The 15,318-nt window shown below is 39.4% G+C and overlaps 1 pseudogene; it reads left to right on the forward strand.

Moving 5' to 3' along the window:
- The window catches only part of LOC118854940, a 34,333-nt pseudogene extending 19,556 nt beyond the window's left edge, over positions 1-14,777 (forward strand).
- The last annotated feature ends 541 nt before the right edge of the window (positions 14,778-15,318 follow it).

The raw sequence follows: 15,318 nt of genomic DNA on the forward strand, positions 1-15,318 counted from the left end.
AGAGCCAGAATGGCTTCATCAAGAATAGTTAATCTCAGATTAAACTTCTTTCCAATTTTAATTTTTTTTGCCTAGCATTACTAAGTGGACAGGTCAGGGGAATGCTATAGGTATAGTTTACCTTGGCTTAAAAATAGAGTGCTCCAAGGATCTGTGTTTAATTCTGTGCTATTTAAAATTTTTACCAATGCCTTCAGAGAAGGCATATGAAATATCCTTATCAAATTTTCAGATAACACTAGGAGGAGTGATTGTGCACTGGATGACAGCAAAGATCCAAAAGGACCCTGGCAGTCTAGAAAATCTGGCTGGATATAATTAGAAAAAAATTAATAAGGAAAAAAGTCATCTTACATCTGGATTGGTTCAAGAAACTAGGTTCATCAGTACAAGGCGGAGGAGGAAAAGGTGGCAATTTTTAAAAGACATTAGGTTTTAAATGGACTTAATAGATGTGTGACACAGCAGAACAAAAGGTGAATGTGTTCTTGAGATGTATTGAGACACTTCTTATAGGAATAAAGGGCTGATAGTCGTTGAGCACCCTGTCCTGGGTCAACCATACTTGGAACACTGTATTTGGGTCTGGGCACCACAGGCTATTGATAAAGTTGAGAACATTCAGAGAAGAACAGCTTGAATGATGAAGGACATTGAGCTCATGCCATATAAATATTGATTAATGTAACTAGGATTGTTTAGCTTAGAGGAGAGAAAACTAGGGGGGTGGGAGCATTATAGCTAAGTTCAAATATTTGAAAGGCTGTCATGTGGAAGAGTGATTATGTTTGTTTTATTTGAGCTCTGAGAACAGAACCAGGAGTCATTGGCTGAAGTTGCAGTTAGGCACATTTAGGTTTAAATTTAGGCAAAACTTCCTAAAAATTAAAGTTATTCAAAAGATGAATGAGCTGCCTTGGTATGTTGATATATGAATTTTATAAGAATAAATTTGAATTTTGCAACCTTGTAAGGTCAATATCAACAATATTTTAATTAATTAATATTTTAATTCCTATTTTAAAGAGAAAAAAACTAAATCTCAGTTAGCTTACATGGCTTGTTTTTATGTGATTTTTGTTTAGCAAAAGCTTTTTGGCTTGATCAAGGTCACACACCTAGTAAGTGACACCTTCTCCTGATTATGGGACTAAAATCTTTCTATTGGATTATAGTTGAGGAGTTGATTACATGGCATCACTTTCATGCCCCGTGTACCCCCCAAAATGTTTTCTATTTGCTTTATTATTGCACAAATTGATCATTTTCAGTTAGTGCAGAGCTACTGAAATGGCTTAATTATAAACACACATTGCAATTTCACAAATAGTTCTATGTGTATTTTTCTCATAAGGTGGTACAAACATAACATTACCACACTGGAGGTATCATTGAAAGTTTTTGAAACAAGGGACCTGGATTATGAACTATTACTGCATTGATATTTGTTGGTGCTTTAGGTAGGCTTAAAAGTAATTATGGTAGCATTGGATTGCTTAAATTAGAAACAACTCTTTGGGGGTTTCACATACACATATAGTGCTTTGCAGTTATTAATGCCATTGTCCTGATTTAGTGAATTGAAAGCCATCTGAAAAGTTGGGAAGCCAAAGGCTATTTCCTGCCTCTGACACAGTGGCCATGTGATTCTGGACAAGTCACTTAAACGCCCAATGCGCCAGGCAGTTCTCCGAGAATACAAGTTGTAGAAGAATTGGTGAGCTGAAAAAAAAAAAAGTTCGGGGGGGCGAAGCCAAGATGGCGGCTGGTAAGGAGGGAATAGTGTGAGTTCTGTACTGAGACCCTCCAAAAACTTATAAAAAATGGCTCTGAACCAATTCTAGAATGGCAGAACCCACAAAACAGCAGAGGGAAGCAGGGCTCCAGCTCAGGACAGCCTGGATGGTCTCTTGGTGAGGTCTATCCCACACGGAGCTGGGAGCTGGGAGCTGGGAATGGAGTGGAGCAGAGTCCAGCGTGGGTGGCGTGGACCATCCAGACCAGAAGCCGGGCGGAGGGGGCACTAGCGCCCTGATTCAGTGAGCTGTGGCAGTTACCAGACCCCTCGACCCACAAACACCAAAGACTGTGGAGAAGGTAAGTGGGAAAAGCTGCGGGAGTGGAAGGAGTTCGCGGTTTGGCTTCCAGCCCCGGGGGCAGCGGAGGTGGGGCAGCTACACATGTTGTTACTTCCGGCTCCAGGCCCACCTGGTGGGAGGAATTAAGCCGCGGATCAGAGCAGGGGTGCACAGCCTGCCGAAGATCTAAGCCGAGTTCGGGTTGGGGGTTCTTGGGGAAGGAGCAGTGCTGGTGTGGCAGAGCTGGCACCTCCCCCCCAAATGTGGAACATAGAACTCTGTAATCTACAAGCAGTCATACCCCACTGAAAAACTCAAGGGTCAAGTTAGTTGGCTGGGAATATGGCCAGGCAGCGAAAACGTACCAAGATTCAGTCTCAGACTTTGCATTCTTTCTTTGTTGACAAAGAAGACCAAAACATACACACAGAAGAAATTAATAAAGTCAAAGAGCCTACTACAGAAGCCTCCAAGAAAAACAGGAACTGGTCCCAGGCCATGGACGAGCTCAAAAAGGAGTTGGAAAAGCAAGTTAGAGAAGTAGAGGAAAAATTGGGAAGAGAAAGGAGAAGGATGCGAGAAAACCATGAAAAACAAGTCAATGACTTGCTAAAGGAGACCCTCAAAAATACTGAAAAATACACTGAAGAAAACAACACCTTAAAAAACAGACTAACTCAAATGGCAAAAGAGCTCCAAAAAGCCAATGAGGAGAAGAATGCCTTGAAAGGCAGAATTAGCCAAATGGAAAAGGAGGTCCGAAGGCCACTGAAGAAAATACTACTTTAAAAATTAGACTGGAGCAAGTGGAAGCTAGTGACTTTATGAGAAATCAGGATATTATAAAACAGAACCAAAGGAATGAAAAAATGGAAGACAATGTGATATATCTCCTTGGAAAAACCACTGACCTGGAAAATAGATCCAGGAGAGATAATTTAAAAATCATTGGACTACCTGAAAGCCATGATCAAAAAAAAGAGCCTAGATACCATCTTTCAAGACATTATCAAGGAGAACTGCCCTGATATTCTAGAGCCACAGGGCAAAATAGAAATTGAAAGAATCCATCGATCACCTCCTCAAATAGATCCCAAAAAGAAATCTCCTAGGAATATTGTCATCAAATTTCAGAGCTCCCAGATCAAGGAGAAAATATTGCAAGCAGCCAGAAAGAAACAATTTGAGTATTGTGGAAAGCCAATCAGAATTACCCAAGATCTGGCAGCTTCTACATTAAGAGATCGAAGGGCTTGGAATGCGATATTCTAGAGGTCAATGGAGTTAGGATTAAAACCTAGAATCACCTACCCAGCAAAACTGAGTATCATGTTCCGAGGCAAAATATGGATTTTCAATAAAATAGAGGACTTCCAAGCTTTCTCAGTGAAAAGACCAGAGCTGAATAGAAAATTTGACTTTCAAACATAAGAATCAAGAGAAGCATGAAAAGGTAATCAAGTAACAGAAATTGCAAGGGACTTACTGAAGTTGAACTGTTTTGTTTACATTCCTACATGGAAAGATGATGTGTATGATTCATGAGACCTCAGTAATAGGGTAGTTGAAGGGAATATGCATATATATGTGTTTATGTATATATATAAGTGAATGTGTATGTATGTATATATCTATGTGTATATGTATGCATGTGTATGTTTGTATATATATATAGTGTGTTTTTATATATATATACATATATATATATATATATATGTACATATATATGTAAAAGAGAGAGAGCAGACACAGGGTGAGTTGAAGATGAAGGGAAGATATCTAAAAGAAATAAAATGAAATTAAGGGATGAGAGAGCAACATACTGAGAGAGGGAGATAGGGAGAGATAGAATGGGGTGGATTATCTCGCATAAAGGTGGCAAGAGGAAGCAGTTCTGTGGGAGGAGGGGAGAGGGCAGGTGAGGGGGGAATGAGTGAACCTAGCTCTCATCAGATTTGGCCTGAGGAGGGAATACCATACATACTCAGTTGGGTATCTTACCCCACAGGAAAGAAGAGGGAGGAAGATAAAAAAAAATAAAAGGGGGGGGATGATGGAGGGGAGGGCAGATGGGGGTGGAGGTAATCAAAACATACACTTTGGAAAGGGGACAGGGTCAAGGGAGAAAATTCAATAAAGCGGGATGGGTTGGGAAGGAGCAAAATGTAGTTAGCCTTTCACAACATGAGTATTGTGGAAGAGTTATACATAATGATACATGCGTGGCCTAGGTTGAATTGCTTGACTTCTTAGGGAGGGTGGGTGGGAAGGGAAGAGGGGAGAGAATTTGGAACTCAAAGTTTTAAAAACAGATGTTCAAAAACAAAAAAAAAAGTTTTTGCATGCAACTAAAGAATAAGATACAGAGGCAATGGGGCGTAGAAATTTATCTTGCCCTACAAGAAAGGAAGGGAAAAGGGGATGGGGGGGGTGATAAAGGGGAGGGCTGCCTGGGGAACAGGGCAACCAGAATATATGCCATCTTGGAGTGGGGGGGAGGGTAGAAATGGGGAGAAAAATTGTAATTCAAACTGTTGTGAAAATCAATGCTGAAAACCAAATATGTTAAATAAATAAATTTAAATTAAAAAAAAAAGAAAAAAAAGTTCTATTTTAGGTGGGTGAGGGCAGGATTTCAAGCTACAAAATAAACCAGCTTGATATTTAAATGTTAATAATATTATAAATTTCTAAATGTTCTTTTCCAAATGCTTCTTATTTACAGCAGTGCTCAACTTGTCTATCACTCTTTTACATTTGTTGTTTATTGTCTTTCATTTTCCAAGAGGAACACTGACATCACAGATGATGTTTTGACTCATGAGTGAATTGGATTTAAGTGAGTCAGACTTGCAGAAATTCATCAGCCTCACTCTCTCTTCCAAAGTCATCAAAATTTAGTGTTAGGAAAAAAAGTCAACAAGACTGGTGATGGCTTGGGATGCCGTGGATGACCTTGGTGTCTTCAGTCTTTGACCATGCTCTAAGTGCTCCACAGCACATGCTTCATCCACTTTCATGGATGTTGGAAGAAATTGCTCTCATCTACCCACTCCACTTAGAGTAAGTCTTCACATATTTGGGCTAGACATCAACCTGGTTTAGCCCATCTGCCCAGACTGTTTACCGGTATGTGGTTGCTGCTCCGTATGCTACAGCTTCTCAGAGGCACAGGTGATAGTTGAGTGTCAGGTGGACACCAGAGGTGGATGAACAGCCCTGAAAAAGGCTTACACCAGAGGTACTTGGTCTTCCCTTAACACCCCATATGCCCCTGTTACATTTAAGCACAGCCTGGAAAGCATCCGTGAATTTGAGATGGGAAAGTCTTCATTCTCTTTAACTTTCAGGGCTTTCTTTGATTTATGTCAGGGACCAGAAACAGCAGAATAAACCAAAAACTTCTTCCTTTTAAAAAGCGGATCATTTTTCATCACAGTTTATTCCTTCGGTTTTGGCTTTCTCCAACCCACCCCCAACCCCATGCCTCCTGCCACCTTCCCACCCCCAATTTCTATTTGAATGAAGACCCTCTGGGTTTCTATTCATGGAGACAGTGGGAGAGAGGCACTGTATTCCCTTTAGTCCCCAGGAATTGCTGCCATGCCCAACATTGTTAATTGACTTGTGAGAAACAGAAGTGGGCAGGGTGTAATCAAGGGTGGGCGAGGGTGAGGGGTGGTACAGGCAGCAGAGATGGGAAAATTGGTGACTTCAGAAAGAGTTAAGGCATATGTGACTTCTATTTCTAGTGCCTTCAGCTTGGGGCTTACATATCATTATCCCTTGTTGAATGTCTTTGAATGATATTTGAACACTGTTAATTCTTACATTTAAACAGGCTTTCCATTCCTGGGCCCCTCCACAGGTATTCCACTTTTATTAAGGGGTCTCTGAGTCCAGGAGGGTGACTAATTTTTTATCTCACAAAATGGAGATTAACTCATAGCAGGTGGCAGGGCAAAGAGATTGAGTTCCCTAAGCACTAGAATCTGGTGTTTGTTTTTAGTTACAGTAAGAACAAAGTTGGAGAAAAAGGAAGGATCATTTCCCCTTCACAGGAAGGACAAAGGACAGAAGGTGGAGCATTAGATTTGGAGTGAGGATGACTGGGATTCAAATCCTTCCTCAGACCTGTGTATCTAACTGAGTGTCCCTGAGCAAGCCACTTATATTCTCTGGACTTTTCTCTTCTGTAAAATGAAGAGTTTGGTAGATCAAATTCTCTTTTGCTTCTAAATCTCTGATCCAAGGCACAGATGCCATTACAAATCCTCAAGGAGACTATGGGTAAATATTACACAGAAGGAGAGAGAGAATTCTTTTTTAAAAGTTTCTGTGGAAACAGTCAATAAGTAGCATGGGTAAAAGATCAGGGTTCAAGTCCTTCCTCTGACATCTCTACCTTCTGTGACCAATGGAAAGATAGGTATCAGTGGGGCACTTTCCCCAGCAAAGATTTTCTTTACCATGAGGCTTAAAGATCTCCCAACTCTCTGTCTGCCTCAGTTTTCTCAATCGTATGATGGAGCTCCCAGAATTGTTATGAGGATTAAATGAGATATCTGCGAAGGGCTTGGCATAGTACCTAGCACATTATTGTTGTCCTTGTACAGTCATTTTATGTCATGTCTGACTCTTTGTGACCCCATTTTGGGATTTTCTTGGCAAAGATACGGAGATTGCCTTTTCCTTCTTCAGCTCATTCTACAGGGTGAAGTGACTTTCCCAGGGTCACACAGCTAGTAAGTGTCTGAGGCCAGATTTGAACTCAGAAAATGAGTCTTCCTGACTCCAGATGTGGCATGCTATATATAGCAAACACTTAATAAATCCTTGTTCCTGTCCTTCCTTCTCTTTAAAAAAAATAGAAACCCTGGCCAGGATTCTATAAATTCAAGACCTAAATCACCTGATCTGAGAGAGTGAACCTTGCATTTCAGTCAAAATGGTTCCAAGTCCAATGTCACCCACTACTTACTGTGAGTCACTTAATCCCACTCTCCTTCCCCAATTGGACAAAATAAACATAGGCTCTCCCCTTAATTTAGAGAACATTGTGAAAATGAACTAGGCAGAGCTGGGAAGGAGCTTCAGCTCCATGGTGATCAGGTATTGTGAGCGTGCCAGTTAGTTTCCTGGACGTTCTGATAAGTGAGCTCTCCAGCGGGGAATGGGTTGAACAATGCGTGTTCTCTCTCAGTGCCATTTGTGAGGGAGGCAGCCACTGCAGAGAGAGCAGCACATAATGGCATGTTTGTGTTCCCCATTGATTTACAAGAGAAGCTTCCTGGAATAGAATTTTTTATCACATTTTTCTGCTCAAGGGGTTTCTTTTCTTGAGAGGCAGCATAGCCTTGGTGTGGTGTAGTAAGAAGAGGCCAGGAATCCAATCTCTCCTCTGACACTTATCAGCTGTGTTACCCTGGGCACATCATTGAACCTCTCTGTCTTAGTTTCCTCATAGGTAAAAATGGGAATGATAATAGTACCTACCTTGTAAAGTTGGTGTGAGGATCAGATGAGACAACATCTGTAAAGTGCCTTACAAACCCTAAGATGCTCTATTAAATTTAGTTATTATTGCTATGGGCTTAGGGTGAGATCTTCTCAGGTTTAAAGATACAGATTCCTAGGAAGGATACATAGATGGATGGACAGAGGAAAACAAAATATTTATTAAGCATTTACTATGTGCAAAGTACTATGCTAAGTACTCAGGACACAAAAAGCATAGTTATTCCCTGGGGAAGGAAATGGAGAAAGCATTTTATAGTTGCTACTATGTGCCAGCCAGTGTGCTAAGCAATTTACAAATATTATCTCATTTGATCCTCACAATAACTCTGAGAGGTAGTTGTCTTTATTATTTATTCTGTCACAGTTGAGAAAACTGAGGCAAATAGAGGTTAAATAACTTGTCTAGTGTCACACAGCTAGTAAGTGTCTAAGGCTACCATAACATTTTAATTGAATACAATAAGGGTCTTCTAACTAAATGCAATGAGATGATGGGTGTATTATTATCCGTGAACCTTCTTCATTCATTCCTCATTCACAACAGGACTAATGTGGAAATGTGATTAATATGACTGTACATGTATACTGTATATCAGATTTCTTGCTGCCTTGGGGGTGGGGGGAGAAGGGAGGGAGAAAAATTTGGAACTCAAATTTTTACAAAAATGAATGTTGAAGACTATCTTTACATGTAATTGGGAAAAATAATATACAATTAAGGGGAAAAAATCTATCTGGAGGAGTTGGAATTCTGCTCTAGGAATGGGGAAGTGCTTCATTAAGTAGCTATGATCTCTTCTGTTCAATTCAATAAATATTTATTAAAAATTCCAAAAAAGAAGCAAACAATAACAATAACAACAACAATAACCTGGCCATAGAAAGTTACTATGGTGACAGGGAAGATCAAAATACAAACTCAGAGTACAACAAAGTCAAAACTGCTACATCCAAAGCCTCAAATAAAAATGTGAATTGGCCTCAGATCCCAAAAGAATTCCTGAAAGAGCTCAAAAAGAATTTTAAAAATCAAATAAAAGTGGTAGAGGAAAACCTGAGAAAAAGAAAATAGAGTTATGCAAGAGAGTCATGAAAAAGAGTCACTATCTTGGAAAAGGAGGCACAAAGATACTGAAGAAAATAACTCTTTAAAAATGCAATTTTCCAAATGGTAAAAGAGGCACAAAAATCCATTGGAAAGAAGTCATCCTTAAAATGCAGAATTGGCTACATGGGAAAAAATGTACAAAAGCACACTGACAAAAATAATGCCTAAAAATTAGAATTGGGCGAGTGGAAGCTAATGACTCCAGGAGATATCAAGAAACAATAAAACAAAATCAAAAGAATTAAAAAATAGGAAATGTGAACTATCTCATTGGAAAAACAACTGACTTGGAAAAAAGATCCAGAAGAGATAATTTAAGAATTATTGCAGTAAAAAAATCGCCTAGACATTAAATTTCAAGGAATTATCAAGGAAAACTGTCCTGCTATCCTAGAATAAGAAGGTGATAGAAATTGAAAGAATCCATGGATCACCTCCTGAAAGAGATCCTGAAGTTAAAACTGCTAGGAATATCATAGCAAAATTCCAGAGCTCCCAGGTCAAGAAAAAAATATTTCAAGCACCCAGAAAGAAACAATTCAAATATTGTGGACTAAACAGTCAGGATAACACAACATTCATTCATTCATTCATTCATTTGTTTATTTATTTTTATGTTTATGATATTTTATTTCTTTCCAATTACATGTCAAGACAATTTTTAGCATACATTTTAAAAAGATTTTGAGTTTAAAAATTTTCTTCTTCCCTCCCCTCTCCTCCTCCTAAAATGGTTGGCAATTTGTTAGAGGTTATACATTTGCTATCATATAAAACATGTTAGTCACAATTGTGAAAGAAGAAACAGATCAAAAGAAAAAAACACAAAAAATGAATAAGTTAAGTAAAAAAAAGTATGTTTATATATGAATTCAGAGTCCATCTGTTCTCTATCTGGATGTGGATAGCATCTTCCTTATAAGTCTGTAGTACTTGTCTTGGACCATTGTGTTGCTAAGAAGAGTTGAGTCAATCATAGTTGATCATTGCACAATGTTGCTGATACTGTGCACAATGTTTTCCTGGTTCTGTTTATTTTACTTTGCATTACTTTGTACAAGTCTTTCCAAGTTTTTCTGAAATCTGACTTTTCATCATTTCTTATAGCACAATAGTATTCCATTACATTCATATACCACCCCTTGTTCAGTCTTTCCCCAACTGATCAGCATTCTCACAATTTCCAACATTTCGTCACCTTGAAAAGGCCTGCTATAAATATTTTTCCACATGTAACAGGTCCTTTTCCCTTTTTTATGATCTCTTTGGGATACAGACCTAGTAGTGCTATTGCTGGATTAAAGAGTAGGCACAGTTTACCTGCCCTTTGATCATAGTTTCAAATTGTTCTACAGAATGGTTGAATTAATTCTTACTTCCACCAACAGTACATTAGTGTCCCAATTTTCCCACATCCTCTTCAACATTTATCATTTTCCTTTTTTGTCATATTAGCCAATCTGATAGGTATGAGGGGTACCTGAGAGTTTTTTTAAATTTATATTTCTCTAATGAGAAATTATTTAGAGCAGGGCTTCTTAAACTTTTTTCCCCTTGCAACCCCTTCAGCAGTTCTTAAACTGTGGGTCACTATACGGGGTTGTGTAAGAAGCACTGGTCTGTGGTACCCTTTAGCAAAATGTAATTTCCCTCTTTATCTCTTTTAATTAGATCTATTTTTGATTTTGCTTTATATGAGATCAGGATTGCTACCCCTACTTTTTTTTTAACTTCACCTGAAGCATAGTAGATTCTAATCCAGACCCTTACCTTTACTCTGTGTGTTTCTATATACATTAAGTATGTTTCTTGTAAACAACAAATTGTAGGATTCTTGTGTTTGATCCACTCTCGTATCCACTTCCATTTTATGGGAGAGTTCATACCATTCACATCCACAATTATGATTACTATATATTTCCCTCCAATCTATTTTTCTTCCTGTTTTTCCTCTCTATCCTTTCACCCTTTCCCTCCTCAACAGTATTTTGCTTCTTTCTCCTGCTTCCCCTAATATGCCCTCTCTTCTCTCAGCCCCTCCCCACCACCATTTATTTAATCTCCTCTCCTCCTAATTTCCTGTTGGGTAAGAAAGATTTCTATATTCAGCTGATTGTGTATATTATTCCTTCTTTGAACCAGTGCTCATAAGAGTAAGGCTCAAGTGAAGCCCATTGTCCAACCTTCCATCTTTCATACACTGTACCTTTCCCTTCTATCTTTCCCTTCTTTCTGCTACCAGTGTACTCCTCTTCTCATCCCTTAATTATTTTTTATGTCCTTCCTTCAAATTCACTATATACTTTTATCATCTGTTTATGTATATTCCTTCTAGCTGTACTATTAGTGATACAATTTTTAAGGAGTACATGTATCATCTTCTAATGTGGGGATATATACAGTTCAGCTCCATTATGTTTTCTTTTCATTTTTACCTTTGTAGAGTTCTCTTGGGTCTTGTTGGAAATTAGGTTTTTTATTCAATCCTGGTCTTCTCCTTATGAAAGCTTTAAATCCTTCTACTTCATTGGATGACCATTTTTCCCCCTTGAAGTAGTATAATTAATTTTCCTGAGTAGGTGATTCTTGGTTGTATTCCTAGCTCCTTTGCCTTCTGGAGTATCATGTTCCATGAACTCCAGTCCTTTAATGTTGCAGCTACTTAGTCCTGTGTAATCCTGGTTGTGGTTCCCTGATATTTGAATTGTTTCTTTCTGGCCACTTGCAATATTTTTTCCTTGACCTGATAGTTCTGTAATTTGGCTATGATGTTCTTGGAGTTTTTATTTTGAGATCTCTTTCCTGAGAGGATCAGGGAATTCTTTCAGTGACTATTTTGCCCTCGGATCACAGGATATTAGGGCAGCTTTCCTAGATAATTTCTTGAAGGATGCTGTCCAGGTCTTCCTTTGATAGTAGTCCAATGATTCTAGCATTGTCTCCTGGATCTATATTCTAGGTCATTTGTTTTTCTAATGAGGTATTTTACATTTTCTTCTTTTTTTCATTCTTTTGAATTGTTTTGATTGCTTCATGATGTATAGAATCATTAGTTTCCACTTGCCCAAGTCTACCTTTGAAGGAGTTGTTTTCCTCAATTAGTTTTTGTACTTCTTTTCCATTTGGTTAATTCTACTTTTTAAGCAGTTGTTTTCTTTTTCCAAGTTTTTGGCTTTTTTCACAATTTTCTTTCATCATTCTCATTTGATTTTAAGTTCCATTTTGATCTCTTCCATGAGTTCTTTCTGAGCTTGAGACCACTTCCCATTTTTCTTTGGGGTTTTGCTCATAGGTGTTTTGACATTGTTGTCCTTTTCTGAGTTTGTGTCTTGATCTTCCCTATTACCATAATAACTTTCTATGGTCAGATTTTTTTTATTGTTTTCTTTTTTTGCTCATCATTTTTAGCCTTTTTTCCTTTCTTTTAAATATGAGCTCTGCACTCAGGGTGGAAGGGACACTGTCTCAGGTTTGTGTCAGGAGCTGTAGGCCCAGGCTCTTTACCTGCTACTGCACTGATGTTGCCCAGAGGGCCATGGGGGGCCTTATTATCTGGTGCTGTGCTGAAGGAGGTGTTGGTAGTGGTGGGGTGTCTGGCATTGCTGGAGCCTGTAGTTGTCTCGCAGCTAACTTTGTGCTGAGCTGGAGTCCTAATGGTGGTATCTGGTGTGTGCTAAGGCCAGTGGCATTTTTCTGCATTTCTCCAGGGCTACAATGAAGCACATATGGGTCAGGCCTCTGAAGGCTGCCTGTTAGCCCAGAGCTATGCTGAAGCTGAACCATATGATGGGGACCTGGCATTGGTGACTGCCTCTTTTCTTAGGCACCCACAGGACTGGCACCTACCTGTTTGTCTGGGGCTGTGTTGAAGCATGTGGAGCTGTTGGAAGTTGCCTGCTCTACCAGAGCTAGCTGAAGCAAGGGTTGTTCTGGCTACTGGAGGCTGTTTGTTTGCTTCCAAGTTGCTTCAGCTAAAAGGCAGAATACAGTGGTAGGTGAAAAATTAAAGACATTGCTTAGCATAGTACCTGGCACTTTGTAGGTACTTAATGAATACTTGTTGATTTGACATTGAGGATGAAGGAGATGAGGGTAGGAGCAAGGTGCCTCAGGAATTCAAAGGATGGAATCTGGGACACAGACAGATTATCCTTAAAAGGATATAAATGAATTATCCTTGAAAGGCATACCCTTAAAGATAAACTTCTCTTCCTCAAGAATTAGAATGGGAAGGATGAAAAGGTGAGTGTTGGGATGAAAAGGAATTGTTTAATTCAATTCAAGGAGACTTATTGAACATCTACTAAGTGCCAGGTACTATGCTAGGTGCTGGAGATAGCAAGACAAGAATGAAACAGTTATTGCCCATAAGAAGCTTACCTTCTTTGGGGTAGGGCAGGGGTGGAGGTGTTTGGGGGTATATTGTTAATTTATTTTTGCTTAATAGAAAGATCTTTCCCATCCATTAAATAGGCCCATGTGACCTGCTTGAGTCACATGGAAGCCTGAGTCACATGAGTCTATGGTGGGAGGAGCTTGCTGAATGGGTGGAACAGGAAGGGTGGAGCAGACCTAAGAGGAAGTTGGTCAGAGCAGTCAGAGCTGAGGGGGAGAGAGGAAGCAGGCAAACAGGCAACTAGCTGAGAGTTTTTGTTTGTGGGAAGGCCCTGGCAGGGGGAAGGCTTGGGTATGATGGTGCCCCCTGCATTGTTATTGTGTATAGGTTTCTTTGTTGCTGTGTTGGATTTGGCTTTCTGGTGTTGGGATTCGGCTTACTGGTGACTGAATAAATGTTTTGGTTCTGTCGTCCATGTGGAGAGTCTGTTATATTTTGCGATTCAGAACTACACCGTGATGCTGAGTGAAGGGAGCAGAACCAGGAGAACATTATACAGGATTACAGACGCACAGTGTCAGTGAAGACTAACTTTGATGGACTTGGCTCTTCTCAGCAACACGAGGTTCAGAGACAGCTCCAAAAGATTCATGATGGAAAAAGCGATTCATGTCCAGAGAAAGAATTATGGAGTCTGAATGCAGATGGAGGCAAACTATTTGCTCTCTTTTTTGGTCAGTTTTTTGTTTTGTTTTGTTTCTTCTTTCTTGTGGTTCATTCCATTGGTTATAGTTCTTCTTTACAACTTGACTGTTATGAAAATATGTTTAGTGTGAAGGTATATGTAGATTGCACACAATCTTGGGTGGGGAATGGGGAGGGGAGGGAGGAAGAGAAAATTTGAAACTCAAAAACTTGAGGAACTGAATGTTGTAAACTAAAACTAAAATAAATTAACTAATAAAAAAAGAACTATACCAGCATATTCATAGCCACTGTCAGTGCTGTGAACATTGCATCGGTGCTATGGGTGGTGGTGCAAGCTATATAAAGCAAAAGAAATAGAAGATACCTATATATGCACTGTGATTTTTAGAGAGAAGGCATAAGTCTAATATGGAGGACAATTTGCTTAAAATAGAATTGAAATTCCTAAGAGTCCACTAAAAAGAAAGAGTAGAGTGGGATAGATTCACAGAAGTGATGGGGTTCTCCTTCTGGTGTTGCGACGGTGATGGCAGTGCCAGTGCTGGGGAGTGAAGAGCTTGGGGACAGTTGGATATCGCTATCCCCACCATGGAGATGTTGTTCTGGTGGTCCTCAAGTGTTCCACACTGAAGCTGAAGAAGCCACCGTGGGCCCACATGCCATCCGTTATGATGGTGTATACCCTCGTGGTGGCATCTTATTTCCTCATCACTGGAGGAATAATTTACAGTGTCATTGTGCAACCTCCTGTATTGGGTCTATGACAGATGAACATGCACATCAGAGACCAGTTGCTTTCTTGGCATACAGAGTAAATGGATAATATATTATGGAAGGACTTGCATCCAATTTCCAGTTTACAATGGAAGGTTTAGATTTTATAATCCTAGACCCATCCAACGCAACAAATATTCCCAAGCTCAATACGTTTCTTCTTCTGTTCATTGGTTTCATCAGTGTTCTCTTGAGTTTTCTCATGGTGAGAGTGTTCATGAGAACGAAGCTGCTGGGCTACCTGCTGGATTAGAGTTCCTTTTGTGAAGCCACAACAGTAACTGGATTCACCCCTTTTAATGGTGTTCAAAGCCTGTTCTGCCCTCCAGGACAAAATGTGAAACATGGATTGACTGTGTCTCAGACTGACGTAAGGAAAAGTCTGGTGTAAAAATGCAGAAAGTTTTAGTCCATTTTTTGGAAAAAAAACCCTTTGGTCCAATTGATGTGATCAGATTATAATAATAATAGTAATAATACCATTTTCTATATTGACCTCCTCACCATTCATGTCAACTAATCACATCTGTCCTTTTCGGTTTTTTCCTCCCCTTTTGAAGAGAAACTATTTTTCTTTGTATAACGAAAGTACTGAATAAAGTATTTATTTATTTCCTACAAGCCCATTTGTAAATTTCATCTTTTCAGGAAAAGGCACTTCTGGTGAAGATGTGCACAAGTAAATTCAGGGAGCTGGAGCCTCCAGGCTAATAACTCTATCTAGGGATCCACTTTGCCTTGACCCTTCATTATTTTAAGTGTAGCTTTCAAAGTCTGTGATTTTATATGAGACT

This window comes from Trichosurus vulpecula, chromosome 6, assembly GCF_011100635.1.
Source record: "Trichosurus vulpecula isolate mTriVul1 chromosome 6, mTriVul1.pri, whole genome shotgun sequence".
In the NCBI taxonomy this organism is placed as follows: Eukaryota; Metazoa; Chordata; class Mammalia; order Diprotodontia; family Phalangeridae; genus Trichosurus; species Trichosurus vulpecula.